This window comes from Ostrea edulis, chromosome 5 (genome assembly GCF_947568905.1).
Source record: "Ostrea edulis chromosome 5, xbOstEdul1.1, whole genome shotgun sequence".
NCBI classification, from domain to species: domain Eukaryota; kingdom Metazoa; phylum Mollusca; class Bivalvia; order Ostreida; family Ostreidae; genus Ostrea; species Ostrea edulis.
In genome coordinates this window covers 66,548,494-66,566,150 of record NC_079168.1, presented here as the reverse complement: position 1 = coordinate 66,566,150, position 17,657 = coordinate 66,548,494, and the positions used below count along the sequence as shown (strand labels likewise).

The following is a 17,657-nucleotide window of genomic DNA, read 5'->3' as shown; positions in this document are numbered from 1 at the left end:
ATTCATTTGATGAGAGCAAAAATGATTTAATGCGCGCATTAATTCAATTAAAGAGGGCAATAGCTCCATAAAATCTCAATTACATATTTTATGAGATTTATCAATGTTCGTTATCTTCATTTTTTTTTTAATTCATGCTCTTCATTTTACTGTGCGTTTCATGGAGAACAATATTTAAAAAAGCAAAACAAACAAACAAACAAACACAATATGTGCATATTTTTTGCAACATAATTTTCTTATTCATATAACACAATATAAATTGTCATTCACAGAGATTTGTTTCTCTTCCAAGCATGAAAGGGTAGCAGATTGAATAAATGTAGGAATATTACATCATGCATTACTGTATACATAAATCCATATCGACGATAGATCTCATAACCTACAGTAAACACCGAACTAATGAAGTTCCAAACGAACACTGAAATTTCGATCGGGTTCGGGAAACAGTGATGGCACAGCGGTAAGTTCGACCACCTGTTTAACCTGACTAACCGATCTCGAATCTCGAAGAGAATATGTGGCACAATAATTTAAAGGTAGCCTAAGTATGCAGAATTAATGAACGCTAAATTTTCTTCCATTCAGATATTTCGTGTGACTCCTGTTGGCTAAAAATCCACCTGGCTTAATTACAACTGTACAATGTAAGTTGCTTTTCTTCTCTTATTACTGGTTGTTTCACTTTCAGGACTAGACAGTAGACCACAGGAGTTTGAAATTTTATCAATATAGGCAATAAAATTCACTTGATTGACCAAGCCATGAACTATGCGTAAGCATATACGCATCATTAAATGCTAACGCATAGCTCATGGCTTGCTAGTTTCTGTGGAAACGAGGGGGTTATTTATATTCGGTCTTTCTATCCCCACCGAATATAAATAAGCCCCTCGTTTCCACAAAAACTAATGGCTTGCTAGATAGAATGTTCTATTGTTAAAATTATAATGTCCTACGGACCCGATTTAACAGTGAGGGCCTGTCCCAAGACACAGTTAGATTATTCTAACTAATGGCTTTCATGGTCAATCAAGTGACTAGACTGTTTCTCCATCATCATGTTCTTGCTCTAGCTCACTCTCCAAAGTTCTGTGAGGTGCTGCTTTTGACCATTTACATTGATACATCATATACTCCATTAAATTATATTACCTATTCGAATATGTGATATCCCAAATTCAATTCAGCATATATCCCTTATGTCCATGCTACTTACAGATTCACAGATAAATTTGTTCTATTTACAAAGTGTTCGGCTCATTTTCATTATGATTTTTAAAATGTGATTGAAACTTACTAAGGTCTTTTCTCTTCACAGATGAAAAACTATGTAGTTTTACCACTTAACTTGAAATTGTCCAAATATGCCAACAACATGTTAGACTGTTTTGCCCAAAAGGAAGATCAGGTGTCTCATAAATTCTAATGTACATATCATCAATTTGATGTATGGCACACCATTTCAAGCAAAATTGGTATATAAAACATTTTAGTGAAGTAAAATTATGCAAAACAATTAACAAAATCATTGTTGTATTATAAGGGCATCATAAATAACTGGTGAAGATTAATACGTTGGCTTCGAGATACGTCCGAGTTATTTCCCTTTGGAGAACTCTCGTACATAGCGAGACGTGAAACAATTTGTTTATATGCGGGAGTGGGACAAATATGCATCATTGCGTAAGTGAATGTACTCAGTCTCTCATACACTGTTTGATCACCCGAATTCAATTGATACACAAACTAAGTAAGTGATAAGTATTTAGGGGGTAATTGAATACATAGAATTCTTGTCATAATCATTTTATGTTATTTTGTTCGTCAAAAGTACCATATCTAAGATATTGCATGCAAATATGACATTGTTTTTATGCTTCCACATCAGTAAAACATTTCTTTCGATAGTATTTTGTATTTCGCACATTTACATATTTAGAGAAGCCGCTTTTAATGCATTTCATCATCTTCCTCGTTGACTGTAGGCATTCAAAGTTTCACTAATTGCACCTCCTATACAGAAGAGTTTGTATCTCAAAACTGGCGTATTAATATGGTTTTAATAGTATACTGATATGGTTTCCTCTGAGAAGAAACTATTGAAATAAGATAACAAAATTTTATTATACTAAATTTTATTATACAAAATTTAGTATGTTATAAAAATAAAAATTTGTAAAATATATTGTAACTAAGGTATGTTTTGACTATTGCTTAATTCTTGGTATGGAAAGATGGCAAAATAACCTTTAATCTTTCGACAGATATCTCAAGAGTTTTTAAGATACTCAGATTATGCTACAGTGTACCTATAGAATGATACAAGAAAAACTTAGGAAGTTTAACACTAGTAGCTTTCCATACTTTATTTAATGACTATCAAACCTCATGACATAAATGCAGATGACATATGTTAACTAGTTTGGAAAAATTCTAAATAGATTTTCGTACCCATTAGCTGTTTTCATGAAAACATGTATACCCCTACAATGGGTGAAACATGTATACCCCTACAACGGGGTGATTTTAAGAATAGTGAGGCACAAACTGAAATGTTTTGTAAATTTTCAAGTATTACTGTAGGTTGAAATCCTCTTCCCTTGGTAATTTTAGGTTGTATGTACTTTGAAGTTTACATCTGAAATAAGACAGACAGAACGTGACCAGTGTCTATAGATCGATAACGTAACGCTACATCAGACGACGAATCCTGACATCAGATAGTAGGTCGACGATTCCGTCATTCTGTTATATACAAATCGTGACATATAAACTGCAACTGGAAAAAACTAAAGCAGTGTAAAAGCACCAGTAAAAATTAACCCAGCTGCAAGAAAAATGATCATAAAGAGGTATAAACATGTCTAAATACTGTAGACATTTTTAATTCCATGCATCCATAATTTTGCGGGCTATTATTCCACGGGTATGAAAGTTGGCTGAGTTGCATATGGCTTTAATACATGAATTAAGTCCGCTGGTGTGAAATTGTGCAGATTTTTTGTGACCAGACTTAGCAGTAATAAGTACTATGCATAAAAAGGAGCTCTATAGTTAGGGTTAGGGTGGCTGTTAGGGTTAGAGTTAGAGTTAGAGCTAGGGTTAGTGTTACAGTTAGGGTTAGGGTTACAATTAGGGTTAGGGTTACAACTAGTGTATTTTCAGTACATGTACTACAGTTGTTGGTAGCTGCTTAAAGAGAAACTAATATTATATTTTATAGAAAACCGGATCGAACTAGTTTGCATTATGCAACAAACATGTATTCATTGTATGATGAAAGCAATGTCAATTTCAAAAGAAATATAAGAGAAAAGATTCAGTGAATGTAAATATATATAAATGCAGTGTCCTTGGCACATTTCCAAGTTTGGCTCACATTGTGCTATTAGCTGCAATAATGTAGCCCTATCCATTTTTTAAAAAAAATATTGGAAAAGGCTACATTATTGCAGCTAATTGTGCTATATATTATGAATATTGGAAACATTGATTAAGGAAAGGGAGATAACTCTTAATCTTTACATTATCATACCTTTCTACATAGAGCAGCTTCACTATAGCTAAGGGTTTACGATCCGCTTCTCTGCAATTCTTGGCTGTAGAGTTGGCAGTACGATTGTAGAGAAGCAGAATGGATCGTAAACCCTTGGCTAGCGGAGATGTACAGAGAATGACAATCTTTGGAATATCATTTGAACATGTATACTGATTTAGAAGTGATATTGATTGAATAGGTGTATACCTGGAAAAATTGAGTCATTTAAGATTTTTAGTAAAGGTTTCTCATTGGCCTAGGTTTCAAAGATTTTTTATATTATGTTCAGCTTAAAAAAGAGAAATGTACCTTAATCTTGATAAGCTGACAGATAATTGTAAATAGAAAAAAACTGTTATTGCAATATCTATATACTCGGGATGCATTATATTTCTGTGTGCAGACAAAACAAATATATTTAGTCGAATAATAGACCCATTCAAACAGAACGAGCAGACTCCATTATTTGTGATCAGTATGTACATGTGTTGTTTGGTATTTAAACGTTTAGAATATCATATTATTAAAAGTTAAAGCATGCATTACCATGCACAGCCTGCAAGGTGTTTCTTTACTCTTTCCTTGTTTTGGTTACAGGTAAGTCATGTGGTTTGAAAGTGATGACATTCTGTAATATGATTGATGATTGATTGATGTTTTCCGCCACACTCAACAATTTTTCAATTATCTGGTGGCACCTAGTTTTAATTGGTGGAAGAGAGAACCCAGATACAATGTACCAGGGAAGAGACCACCGACCTTCCAAAAGTAAACTGGGAAACTTTCTCACCTGCGCGAGCGGGATTAGAGGGGACAGAGGTGAGAGGCCGTGTGATTTTTAGCACGATGCTCTAACCACTCTGCCACGGAGGCCCCCATTCTGTAATACCATCTCCATTTGAGCTTGCATGAGAGGATAATGATAGCATGAATTTACATGAAGTTTTCCCTGTGACATATATACATGGTGAGACACATATTTGCTTCCCATGATTCACTAATGAACAGTAATAATGCTAGACTTACTCAAGTCTCTATGTTAAAAGGACAGATTTACGATTTCCCTGCAAATTTTGTTTCACACTTTAAATAATCAAAATTAATCTACTTTCTACTGTTCTACCAAATAATTAATACAGTTATATATCATGAGAGAAGTGCATTATAGAGAGTTTATCATTTGTTTTAAAAACAAAGATTGAGGTATGTTATTGATTAATTTCAAAATACATGGATATTGATCAAGGTTTAATGTATATCACATTTCAAGTATACTTTAGGTAAAATGTGTCATTTAAATGTTTTATGACTGTACAAAATTAAGGTGTTTTTAAATTACAAAATTGAATTTGTAAGCATGCACGTAAACACAGAGTTAACGCTAAAGTATTGCTCTTATCCTTGCATTCAGAAGGTCCAGATTTTGGTTGTTAACATTAAATGAGTTATATTTTTAATATTTAACATCAGAAATGAAGACATTTTTTTTTTTTAAAAAGAATGAATCCCTGTAAGGTATTGTTTTGGTTTTTTTTAAATTATTTTATCAAAATTAAATTATTGAATTAACAAAATATTTTAAAAATTGTTTTTTTTTTTTTTAGGTCACCTTAGTCACTCAGGTGACCTATTGCTATTGGTCTGTGTCTGTAATGTGTGAACAATTCAACATTTTTAACTTCTTGATAACTACCATTCCAATTCTTTTCAAGTTTAGTATGAAGCATCTTTGGGACGAGGGCGGCAAAAATTGAAAATTTCAGGACTCCTGCACCCTCAGGACCTTTGGAATGGGGCAAAAACTGCAAAAAGTTACCAATCTTCCTCGATCTAGATTGTAAGAAAACTAAATGCATTGTCGTGTAGAGCAGGAAGGCATCTACCAAAATTGTAAATTTCATGATTCCTGGAGTAAAGGGCCCTACTCCTAGCGAGTGCCAAATTTGATATGTTTATAGTGTTCGTGTAAAACATTTAAATATCATCTTCATTAATAATATTGATACTATATTGAATCTTAATGAATATTTAGGTGGAGCAGTTAACCCTTTGCCAAAATAGGAACTTACATAATCCCAGGGGTAGGGGCTTTCGCACCAGGGTGGAACCAAAATGGTCATACTGATTAAATGTTTGCATTAATTTTTTTAGCAACTAAAGAATTTGCTTTTGATAACTACCATTCCAATTCTTTTTAGATTTGTTATTAAGCATCTTTGGAACAAGGCGGATTTAAATTATAAATTTTAGGACTTTTACACTCCTGTGGGTTAGGGGCAAAAACTACCATAAATTGACCAATTTTCAAAAATCTTTTTCTCTACAATCACAGATATGTAAGAAAAACTGAATGCATGGCCAAGTAGAGCATGCAGGACAACCTCTACCAAAATTGTAAATTTTATGATCCTCGATCAGGATAAAGGTTCTGACTTCAGGGCAGGGCCAAATTTGGATTATTAAAATTTCTCTGTGTAAAACATTTGAATAGCATCTTCATTAAAGCTATTGATACTAAATTGAAACTAAATCATGGATATTTAGAAGAAGCAGGTAGCCCTTTAATACCAAAATTGTAAATTTCATGATCCTCAGGGTAGAGGTTCTCATTTCAGGGCAGCTATGGCCAGATTTGGCATATAGTGTTTCTATGTAAAACATTTGAATAGCATCTTCTTAAATGCTATTGATATTAATTAAATTGAAACTTTTAAAGTCATAGATATTTAAAAGAAGCAGGTAGCCCTTTACCAAAATTGTAAATTTTGTGATCCCAAGGGTAGGTGTTTTGGTACCAGGATGAGACCAAAATGATCATATATACAGTCCCTGAAACGTTCTACTTTAAATTAACATTTTTCTGTTTGCTCACCGTGCACTCTCCATGTGTTCACTGCGCTCTCCGTGTGTTCACTGTGTGCTATTCGTTTACAGTTTTGCGCTCTCCGTGTGTTCACTGTGTGCTATTCGTTTACAGTTTTGCGCTCTCCGTGTGTTCACTGTGTGCTATTCGTTTACAGTTTTGCGCTCTCCGTGTGTTCACTGTGTGCTATTCGTTTACAGTTTTGCGCTCTCCGTGTGTTCACTGTGTGCTATTCGTTTACAGTTTTGCGCTCTCCGTGTGTTCACTGTGCTGCTTTGACTGATAAGGCCTGTGGGCCTCATGTTTCCAAATATGTGCTGACTGCTCTCTGTGGTACATGGATTGTTCTAAATCAAAGACTGTATGTTCTGACACTATAAAAAGGTATGATTGGTTGATTGTACATGTATATTGTTTAAGTTAACATCCCGCTTGAGAATTTTTCACTCATGGAGACGTGACGCCAGTGAAGGGCTGCAAAATTTAGGCCTATACTCGGCGCCTTTGAGCAAGGAGGGTTTTTTTTTATCGTGCTACACCTACTGTGACACGGGTCCTCAGTTTTTGCTGTCTCATCCAAAGGACCGCCCCGTATAGTCGCTAGCTCTTACGACATGTAAGGGGTACTGAGGACTTATTTTAACCTGCATGGATTCCCTCGTTCCAATGTGAATGAAAAGGTATGAAAGAGCAATTTAGAAAAAAGATACAGCAGTCAGCAAACAATTTTTGAAAAACTACTTAACACGGAGACTTGATGAAATTTATTACAATACTTCCTGTTTAGTTGAAACACATGCCAGATTTTCCTGCATCTACTTAAAAAAAAATTGTATATTAAACGTAGCAACAGGGACACTCATTTTGACAACATACTTTTTCTGTGAATATGTGCAAAGTCCATCATTTTTACATGCTAAATCTGTTATTTTTACAGGCAATCAAATTCATTGGCTGGTTTGCCGCCCCCCCCCCCCCCCCCCCTGCCCCCCCCCTCCCAACTTATTTATGGTAGGGTTGAATGGTAATTGAAATTTAAGGTTGAACTGATGAATTGAATTCTGTACTGAAAGATTAATTCCCCCCCCCCTTCTCTCTCTCCATCACTAATTTAGGACTTTGAGGTTTGAGTAGAAGAACCCTTTTTCTTTTTAGCTCACCTGAACCAAAGGTTCAAGTGAGCTTTTCTGATCACATTTTGTCCGTCGTCTGTCCGTTTGTAAACTTTTTACATTTTCGACTTCTTCTCCAGAACCACTGGGCCAATTTCAACCAAACTTGGCCAAAAGCATCCTTGGGTGAAGGGGTTTCAAGTTTGTTCTAATGAAGGGCCATGTCCTTTTCAAAGGGGAGATAATCACAAAAATGCAAAAATAGGGTGGGGTCATTTAAAAATCTTCTTCTCAAGAACCACTGGGCCAGAAGAGCTGAAATTTACCTGAAAGCTTCCTGACATAATGCAGATTCAAGTTTGTTCAAATCATGGGCCCCAGGGGTTGGATGGGGCCACAATAGGGGATCAAAGTTTTACATACAAATATATAGGAAAAATCTTCTTCTCAAGAACCACTGAGCCAGAAAAGCTGATTTTTACATGAAAACTTTCTGACATAGTGCAGATTCAAGTTTGTTCAAATCAAGGCCCCCGGGGGGCCACAACACAAGGGGGGGGGGGGGGTGTGGGTTCAAAGTTTTACATACAAATATAGGGAAAATCTTTAAAAATCTTCTTCTCAAGAACCATTGGGCCAAAGAAGTTGACATTTACATGAAAGCTTTCTGACGTAGTGTAGATTCAAGTTTGCAAAAATCGTGGTCTCCAGGATAGTTGGGGCCATAATAGGGACTAAGGTTCTACATGCAAATATATATGGAATGTCTTCAGATATGGTCCAAGGTGACTCAGGTGAGCGATGTGGCCCATGGGCCTCTTGTTTTTCCCTATATCCCCCCCCCTAAAAGAAGAGGGGCATTTTGCTTTGTACCTGTTGGTAGACCACATGTTGTCTACTCAATATGTTAAAAACCTTTCACTTGATTGTAATGATATTTCATATGTGGATTGGTAATGAGTAGAAAAGGACCTCTATAAGTTTTGAGATCACATGGTCAAAGGTCAAGGGTCAATCCACTCTGGACATAGGAAGATACTTTCCGCTCAGTATGTATCTTGAGAACCCTTTCCCTAACAGACATCAAACATGGTACACTGGTACATCTTAAGGAGTACTAGTAAATGACCCTTATTGATTTTGAGGTCAAATATCAAGGGTCAATCCACTATGGCTATGGGAAGATATTGTCTGCTCAATATCTTGAATTGTTTTGGCACTGCTATCAATTAAATGATGCATACCCCCCTACATACACACACAACAGACCCACACTTTGAAAAGAAAAGGTATGTGCCTGTTGTGACCACATTTCACAGTTTTTTGGTATCTAACATAAGGTTTCCTATTTGTGAGAAACACTCCACAGCTTTTTGGTGTTTGACTTTGAGGTTTCCTCAAGGTGAGCTACTCCATGTCACTTACTGTTATCTCACAATTTGCTACTTCCTAAAAGTTCCATATTTTTAATGTGCCCCAGGTTAGAAGAGCTCTTTATTCATGTGTTATACATCTGTTAGAAGAGCCCTGTATTATTGTGTTATATGTGTGTTAGAAGAACCCTGTATCAGTGTGTTATATGTGTGTTAGAAGAGCCCTGTATTATTGTGTTATATGTGTGTTAGAAGAACCCTGTATCAATGTGTTATATGTGTGTTAGAAGAGCCCTGTATTATTGTGTTATATGTGTGTTTGAAGAGCCCTGTATTCATGTGTTATACGTGTGTTAGAAGAACCCTGTATTAATTAATGTGTTATATGTGTGTTAGAAGATCCCTGTATTAATTAATGTGTTATATGTGTGTTAGAAGATCCCTGTATTCATGTGTTATATGTGTGTTAGAAGAACCCTGTTATACATGTGTTAGAAGAACCCTGTACTAATGTGTTATATGTGTGTTAGAAGAGCCCTGTTATACATGTGTTAGAAGAGCCCTGTATTCATGTGTTATATGTGTGTTTGAAGAGTCCTGTATTATCGCAATTCACCTTTGAATTAGAACGCTTTACCCGATATAGTATTGCGTTGTGTGATGACACAATTGAATGAGACGATTGAACAATTTGAATGACATGTTTGATGTAATACAACAAGAGTTTTCATTGGCCGATTACAGCCCGCCCACTTTCTCGAGCGGATTCAGTGTAGCTGGAGAACTGTACATAGCTCTCTGAAAAGATCCACCTCTTATAAAAACCTTCGATTTATGGGTCACAAAAAGCTGCGGACGGTTGAGGCCTGAAATCGGTGTATTCTTGTGTTGCTGTCTCATAAACTCAATATAAAACTAGTTCTAATTGTAACGGGGACCGTTACAGATGTTCCCCAAACCTCCCCCAATTAAAAAGTGATGTCCTTGTGAATCTATAGGAAAAAATCATTTTATTTTAGCCTTTAATTACATGTAGTACGTTCAATATGGTCATTTCAGTACCAAGAAATGAAAGAAAGCGTTGCACGTGCATACACGCGCATGCGTGTATGATTCCGATTTTTTGTTGATGTCGTTCAACAGGCATTTGTATCATATACCCACAGTATGAATTTCATAACGTTTCCACCAAATATAAGGAAGTTATAGCGATTTTAAAATCGTCCAATCAGAAATCAGCACACGTGCATGCACGTGCTGAGCAGTAATTCTAACCACAGCAATTTGTAAGGAGTACCAAGATACATCTAAACCCCTAATATGAATAGAATTTGATGAAAAACAAAAACGTTATCGTCCTTTAAAAATTGAACATTTAAAAAACGTTGCACGCGCATGCGCGTGTGGGTTGGCATTTTTTGTTACACCAACATATAGATACACATATTGTCTACATATGCTGTGAATATCATCTCATTCGCTTCATAAATAAGATAGTTACAAACGTTTTAGCATTATCCAATCAAAATGAAGCGCACGTGCATGCACGTGCAAATTGGTAATTTTGACCATGTAAATCAGTTAAGGGTCTCAATATCTACCTATGATATGAATTTCAAGCCATTTCAATGAACAACAAAAAAGTTAGACTGATTCCAAAGTTAGCGTACAAATTTTGTAATGCGCGTGCACGCGCATGCGTGCGCGTGCTGGCAAAATAACTATTATTTTTCATATGTACAAATGATATACTATCATCCTATTTAGGTTTTATATCGCTTCCTTCAATATTCTGATTTTCCATTTTTTGTACCAAAATTGCAATGCACGTGCGCGCGCGTGCATGCATGTGCAAACAAAATGACTATCACTATGCACATCTACAAACGCTATACTATCATCCTGGAAAGTTTCATATCGATCCCTTTTGTAGTTTCTGAGAACACTACCGGACAAAAAAGTACCGGAGAAAAAGAATAATAACTAGTACTTATTGTAACGGGGACCGTTACAGATGTTCCCCAAACATTCCCCCATTTATTAAGTGGTGACATTTATTTCAGTACAAGTTGTTTTGACCATTGCAAACTGTGTAGCATGTGAATATATAACTATCTTATAACGTTCAGTCCATTTCATGCTAGTTCAAATCAGTTATAAAGATCTGAGAGTTTTGTGCACGTGCACGTACGTGCGTGCACGTGCAGATAAATAGTTCGACCATCTCGATACATCAGAAGTCTTACCATATGAGTACAAGAGAAGTTTCACAACTGTTCAATGAAAAACGAGAAATTGACGGCAACTCAAAACTACAAAGACCGAAATCAATGCACGTGCATACACGTGCGCGTGAGTACCACACAGCAATTTTGTTGATGCTAATCAATAGACATTTGAACAATATACTTACTATATGAATTTCGTATCGATTGCTTCACTCATAAGAAAGTCATTGAGATTTCAAAGTCGCCCAATCAGAATTAAGCGCACGTGCATGCGCGTGCAGGGAAGTGATTTTGAGACTATTAATAAATTGAGAGGCCCAAAACATACCTGCTACCTAATTTTCAAACCTATTCATTGCAATCTCAAAATGTTATAGACCAATACTTAAATTTAGACGTCAAAAATTACAATGCACGCGCATTCACGAGCATGCGATTTTGATAATGGAAATTTTGTTGACACCATTTCATAGACATTCATATCATAGGTCCTCAGGGTAAATTTGAATTCATTTCAGTTTTTAATTCAATAGTTATGACCATTTTAGTACCCGAAAAATGAAAGAAAAGCTATGCACGTGCATACACGGGCACGTGAGTATGACTCGGCATCAATGTTGATGTCATTCAATAGACATTTGATAGATATACTTACAGTATAAATTTCATATTGTTTCCATCATTTATAAGAAAGTTATGGCGATTTGAAAATCGTCCAATCAGAATTTAGCACACGTGCATGCACGTGCCTGATGGTAATTATGACTATACACTTTTGTTAAGAATATGAAGATACATATACAATACAAGTTTGAAAAGATTTTGACAAAAAACAAAAAAGTTATGGTCATTGAAAGAATTGAACCTTCAAAAGACAATGCACGTGTGTGCGCATGCGCGTTTGCAATTTTTATTATATCAATCTGTAGATATTTGACACGTCTACCTATCCTGTAAATATCATTAAATTTCCTTAATTGGTATCAATGTTATAAACGGTTTTGCATTATCCAATCAAATTGAAGCACACGTGCATGCACGTGCAAAATTGAAATTTTGACGATGCCAAACAGTTAAGGGTCCCATGTTATACCTACGATATAAATAGCAAACGATTTCATTGAAAAATAAAAAAGTTAGACTCATTCCAAAGTTTGTAAACAAAAAATCCAATGCACATGCATGCATTTTCATGCAAAATGACATTCGTTCCGCACATCTACATATGCTATACTATCATCCTAAAAAGGTTTCATATTGATCCCTTGAGCAGTTTCTGAGAACACTCGTGGACAAAAAAGTCCCAAGAAGAAAGAAAGAAAAATAATAATAACTAGACACGATCTCGTTGCGAGCAACGAGTAGGTCTTCCGTCCGATTTGTTGATGCACTCGGAGTTAAAAAAAAAAAAAGACAAATGAGTCCCAATTTAGTTTCCGACTTTAAGACACTTTAGATATAATCAATTTTTCATATCATAAGCTTCTGAAGCAAAGTTGCGGTGAAATTCGTTTGAAATTCGACTCTCCAGGCGAGCCATAAGGCCCTCGGGCCTATTTCTTGATGTCATTTGTTAGCCCTCTATAGACTCAACAACTTTAGTTCTATATGTCTTTACAAAATATTTACCTGTAAAAAGTTATTGAGATCGACCGATATCGACAAAAAATCGACTCTACAGGCGAGCCATTAGGACTATAGGCCTATTTCTTGATATCAATCGATAGATCTCGATAAACTGAACAACTTTTGTTCAATATGTCCTTACAAAATATTTACCAGTTACAAGTTTTTGAAATCGACTGATATCGACAAAAATCGACTCTACAGGCGAGCCATGAGGCCCACAGACCCATTTTTTGATATTGATCAATAGGTTATGACACATTGAACAACTTTTGTTCAATAATGCTTTTCAAAAAATATGTCGTTTTAAAGATATGAGGCGTCAAAGCTCGTTGAGATGAACATTTCCGCTTCTACAACTTATTATAAAATATGAATAGTTTCTGAGATATTCTCAAAAACATTTGGACCCTTCTGAACCCCTAATTTAAAGGGCCAGCCCGTTTTGCTTGATATCGTAAGAAAGGCCTTGTCATTTTAAACATTTTTTGCTCAACAAGTATTTAGAAATTCTTTACCGTTCTCGAGTTATCTCTACAAGAAATATTTAGGGGCCAAACTGTAGCTCCCTAACGGGGCCACATAGGGAAAAAACGAAATGTACATATTGTTTAGATTATCATTCTGAACAACTTTTGTTCAATAATGCTTTTCAAAATATTTGTCGTTTTCAAGATATGAGGCGTCAATTATTTATGATTTTGGCCCTTAAAATCCCTTATTACGTAACATATGACCTACTTTTTGATTTGATAAGAACAAGCTCGTTTAGATGAACATTTCCGCTTCAATGACTTATTACAAAATATTAATAGTTTCTGAGATATTCTCATAAACCTTTGGACCCTTCTGGGCCCCTAATTTAAAGGGTCAGCCCCTTTTGCTTGATATCGTAAGAAAGGTCATGACATTTCAAACATTTTTTGTTCAACAAGTATTTAGAAATTCTTGACCGTTCTCGAGTTATTTCTAGAAGTAATTTTTAGGGGCCAAACTGTAGCTCCCTAACGGGGCCACATAGGGTAAAAACGAAATATGCATATTGTTCAGATCATCATTCTGAACAACTTTTGTTCTTTATTGCTTTTCAAAATATTTGTCGTTTTCGAGATACAAGGGGTAAAAAATTTATGGTTTTGGCCCTTAAAATCCCTTATTACGTAACATATGACCTAAATTTTTATATGAATAGATTTGGATTGTTGAGATGAACATTTTTTGTTCTTTGACTTATACCAAAATATTAACGATTTTTGAGATATTTGATCTAGACTTTGAGCCCTTCTAGATCCCTAATTGAAGGGGCTAGCCCCTAAATCTTGATATTTTCGAAAAGATCTCGTAAATGTGCACAACTTTTGTTCTACATGTCTTAACAAAATATTTGCAAGAAAAATGATATTGGAGATCAAAGGTCAAAAATCGCCGAAATCGGCGAAAAATTTTGGCATCCATTTTTTCAGGTCCAGGCGAGCGTTTAGGCAAATCGCCTCCGGTAAAATCGAATCCCCCACAAATCTTCTAAAATGTTTACTCTATCTTGTGTAGAAATTTCAAGACTCTAGCTTCAAAACTAACGGAGGAGATGTGTGGACAACAAGGCCCTTCAAAAAGTCACTAAAAGAGAGATAACTCCTGACCGGAAGTGACGTCAAGCACGAAATTTTGCAAGCAAAGTCTCGTCACCAAAAGACATCTTTCCTGAAAATTTCGTGAAAATCGATCGAGAAATGGCTGAGAAAAACGCGTGTACTACCAAGGAAAATAATAATAATAATAATGAAGAAGAAGAACGCGAACAATAATAGTAAGGTCTTCCGCAGGAGACGGAAGACCTTAATAATAAGAAACCGAGTAAAACCAATATGTTCCCAAACTTTGTTTAGGGAACATAATAATAATAATAATAATAATAAGAAACAGAGTAAAAACAATATATTCCCAAACTTTGTTTGGGGAACATAAAAATCTAAACATATTTTCCTACTATATACTTGCGTCCAAACATACCTTCAAATATTCATTAAAGCCACACACCACCCAAAAACTCGCAGCTTCATGTTGACGTAGCCATGTTAGGTAGCCGGTCAATTCGAACTCTTGCTATTGGTATCTATTCATAAAATCGGTTGTAAGTTATGTATTCGCTCTTCATTTATTATCAACACGAATAATTAATAGAAATTAAAAAAATTTGTACCAGTTTTTGTAATTAGGTAAAATAAGCTCTAGATGAACCAAAATGCTACATAAGCCCATTAGATGGAGATCAGCCGGCGCGGCCGCTCATGACTAATGAAAGCCGCACTGCCGTGAGTTTAGATTTTTGAATAATTATCATTTAATAGGACTGGGGTGGTATATTATTTAAACAATTTAGCTAAAATATTTGTGGGGAATTAGTACACATCTAGACGCTATTGTGCCAATATGGAAATGAACCGGGATTCGAATTGACTGGCTACCTAACATGGCTATGTCTACGAACGAAATCATCAAAAGCTGTGATCGAGTTTTTGGGTCATATGGGACTTTAATAAATATTTGAAGGTATGTTTGGACACAAGTATAGTAGGAAAATATGTTAGGAATTTTTTTATATTAAATTTATGAGACAACAACACAAGAATACAACTTTTTCTCTTTCTTCCTTTGAAGTTTTTTTTCCATCTAGCATCTGGCCGTCATGTTTTCAAATGCTGACTACTCCTGTATAAGGGAATTTGGGCGGACTTATACATATGGACCAATGAGAGTTTCTGTTGCATTTCGCAGTTGTATTACAAACAGATTCAATTGTATCGTCACACAACGTAATACCAGTCTATGCGAAAGTTTTTTGGACCACACAGGACATTCGGTCCTGTGTAATCAATGAACACACTGGACCGAACCAAATTTTGTCAGACCGAAAAACCTAATGTAATGAAACATGTGAAAATGCAAAACCAAGGGAATCTTATTTATTATACTAGTAATACTACTATACTAGGGATCCCTCCCGTATAATACTTTAGACAGTCCATGTGGTTTTAATCACATTCATTTACGTTTTTGGATTTGTGTGCTATTTTTTACTTATAACAAACATTTAAATGACTCCGCATCAAAATAGTAAAGCTCAAAACCGAACTCTGAGACATCGGACATTCCGGTCTGGTGTTAAAAATGATGCATCGGACCTGAGGCACTGCACATCGGTCAGGTCCGACGGTCCGATGTCTTTCGCATAGACTGAATACTATATCAGCCAAAGCGTTCTAATTCAAAGGTGAATTGCGATAATGTGTTATATGTGTGTTAGAAGAGCCCTGTTATATATGTGTTAGAAGAACCCTGTACTAATGTGTTATATGTGTGTTAGAAGAGCCCTGTTATACATGTGTTAGAAGAACCCTGTATTAATGTGTTATATGTGTGTTAGAAGAGTCCTGTATTAATGTGTTATATGTGTGTTAGAAGAGCCCTGTATTCATGTGTTATATGTGTGTTAGAAGAGCCCTGTTATACATGTGTTAGAAGAACCCTGTACTAATGTGTTATATGTGTGTTAGAAGAGCCCTGTTATACATGTGTTAGAAGAACCCTGTATTAATGTGTTATATGTGTGTTAGAAGAGTCCTGTATTAATGTGTTATACATGTGTTAGAAGAACCCTGTATTAATGTGTTATATGTGTGTTAGAAGAGTCCTGTATTAATGTGTTATATGTGTGTTAGAAGAGTCCTGTATTCATGTGTTATATGTGTGTTAGAAGAGCTCTGTACTAATGTGTTATATGTGTGTTAGAAGAGCCCTGTTATACATGTGTTAGAAGAGCCCTGTATTAATGTGTTATATGTGTGTTAGAAGAACCCTGTATTCATGTGTTATACATGTGTTAGAAGAGTCCTGTATTAATGTCTTATATGTGTGTTAGAAGAGCCCTGTTATACATGTGTTAGAAGAGCCCTGTATTAATGTGTTATATGTGTGTTAGAAGAGCCCTGTATTAATGTGTTATATGTGTGTTAGAAGAACCCTGTATTAATTAATCTGTTATATGTGTGTTAGAAGAGCCCTGTATTAATGTGTTATATGTGTGTTAGAAGAGTCCTGTATTAATGTGTATTAGAAGAGTCCTGTATTCATGTGTTATATGTGTTAGAAGAGCCCTTTATTAATGTGTTATATGTGTATTAGAAGAGCCCTGTATTAATGTGTATTAGAAGAGCCCTGTATTAATGTGTTATATGTGTGTTAGAAGAGTCCTGTATTCATGTGTTATACATGTGTTAGAAGAGCCCTGTATTCATGTGTTATATGTGTGTTAGAAGAGCCCTGTATTAATGTGTTATACGTGTGTTAGAAGAGCCCTGTATTAATGTGTTATACGTGTGTTAGAAGAGTCCTGTATTAATGTGTTATATGTGTATTAGAAGAGCCCTGTATTAATGTGTATTAGAAGAGCCCTGTATTAATGTGTTATATGTGTGTTAGAAGAGTCCTGTATTAATGTGTTATATGTGTGTTAGAAGAGCCCTGTATTAATGTGTTATATGTGTGTTAGAAGAGTCCTGTATTAATGTGTATTAGAAGAGTCCTGTATTCATGTGTTATATGTGTTAGAAGAGCCCTTTATTAATGTATTATATGTGTGTTAGAAGAGCCCTGTATTAATGTGTGTTAGAAGAGCCCTTTATTAATGTATTATATGTGTGTTAGAAGAGCCCTGTATTAATGTGTGTTAGAAAAGCCCTGTATTAATGTGTTATACATGTGTTAGAAGAGCCCTGTATTAATGTGTTATATGTGTGTTAGAAGAGCCCTGTATTCATGTGTTATACGTGTGTTAGAAGAACCCTGTATTAATGTGTGTTAGAAAAGCCCTGTATTAATGTGTTATACATGTGTTAGAAGAGCCCTGTATTA

General features: G+C 35.4%; 1 protein-coding gene across 4 annotated transcripts in view; it reads left to right on the top strand.

Annotated features, from left to right (window-relative positions):
- Nucleotides 1–596: 596 nt before the first annotated feature.
- The window catches only part of LOC130054681 (long-chain-fatty-acid--CoA ligase ACSBG2-like), a 63,563-nt gene continuing 46,502 nt past the window's right edge, over nucleotides 597–17,657 (top strand). The window contains exon 1 of one of the 4 annotated variants that reach the window (XM_056165169.1): nucleotides 597–650. The gene's annotated coding sequence lies outside the window, so the exon portion shown is untranslated. Of the gene's footprint in view, nucleotides 651–4,066; nucleotides 4,512–17,657 lie in introns of those variants that run through there. The other 3 variants (XM_056165176.1, XM_056165168.1, XM_056165174.1) reach the window with 3 other exon arrangements.